Source organism: Alligator sinensis, unplaced genomic scaffold (genome assembly GCF_000455745.1).
Source record: "Alligator sinensis unplaced genomic scaffold, ASM45574v1 scaffold86_1, whole genome shotgun sequence".
Taxonomy (NCBI): domain Eukaryota; kingdom Metazoa; phylum Chordata; order Crocodylia; family Alligatoridae; genus Alligator; species Alligator sinensis.
In genome coordinates, this window is record NW_005841971.1 from 1,088,909 (window position 1) to 1,089,949 (window position 1,041).

The following is a 1,041-nucleotide window of genomic DNA, read 5'->3' on the forward strand; positions in this document are numbered from 1 at the left end:
CCCCCAATGCTCCTGTCCTCTCCCCCACCCCTTCCCCACAACACACTTACTGGCCTGGCTGTGTTCTCCACACTGCTAGGCTGTGCTTCTGGCTGCCTGCGTGTTGATGATATATTGGCCACATTAGCCAATAAAAAATTATTGCAGGAAATGTCAACTTTTCTTTTATTGGTGCCAATATGATATGGGACTGATGTATCAGTGCACCCCTACTTCTATCCTGTGATGCAAAGCTTTATAACAATTTCAAATACAACAGTTCAAATGTTATTGCTTGGAAGATAATTATTAGGGATCTGAGTTTTCCATTTTCTGTGGAAAAATGTGTTTTTTCTCCTTTAAAGGAGAAAAACATGGGAAACCACAGGTTTCCCCTTACAAGCTGGCAGAGTTCTAGCCTGAAAGGATTGCTCGAGGCTGTGGGGGTGGGACAGGGCACGCGCACACATGCTCCTGGCCAGCAATATAGCCAGGCAGCAGTAGAGAACAGCTCCTCCAGCTGCCTGCAGATAAGTCTGGGGGTGGGGGAAAAGGGTAACTTGGGAGGCTCAGCGGGGCAGATTGAAGCCCTCATGGTGAGGGAGGGAGGGAGTGCAGCAGGGTTGGTGGTTGGGGCTGGGGCTGGGGATGCTGCCCAGCAAGGGTGGTGCCAAGGGCTGGGGCTGCAGGGCCCAGCTGGGGGAGTGGGATGAAGCCACGTGTGGCTCATCCAGGGGTGGTAGTGGGGTTGGCTCCCTGCCATTCTGCACACTCCTGGGGATGGGCTGGGTGCCAGAGGTAACCTGTTGGTGGGTGACCAACCTGATGGTGGGTGGTTGGACCCAGAAAAGTATTACGCGAACAGACCGGGGACGAAAGGGTTACGGGGCCTTGTTCCGCCTTCTCCTGTCTCTCCCTCTGTCGACAGAAAACACCAAGGAGGCGGTATAACAAATAAATGCTTTACTCACACTTTCGTATAGGTGGTTTCCTTTACAGCAGTTTCAAGAATAAACTCGCTGTTAACTCAAGAGCTCTAATTCGGTCGTGATGGGGGCATCC

General features: G+C 52.0%; 1 protein-coding gene across 1 annotated transcript in view; it reads left to right on the forward strand.

Annotated features, from left to right (window-relative positions):
- FKBP9 (FK506 binding protein 9) overlaps positions 1-1,041 on the forward strand; it is a 30,716-nt gene that overhangs the window by 629 nt on the left and 29,046 nt on the right. The window lies entirely within an intron of this gene.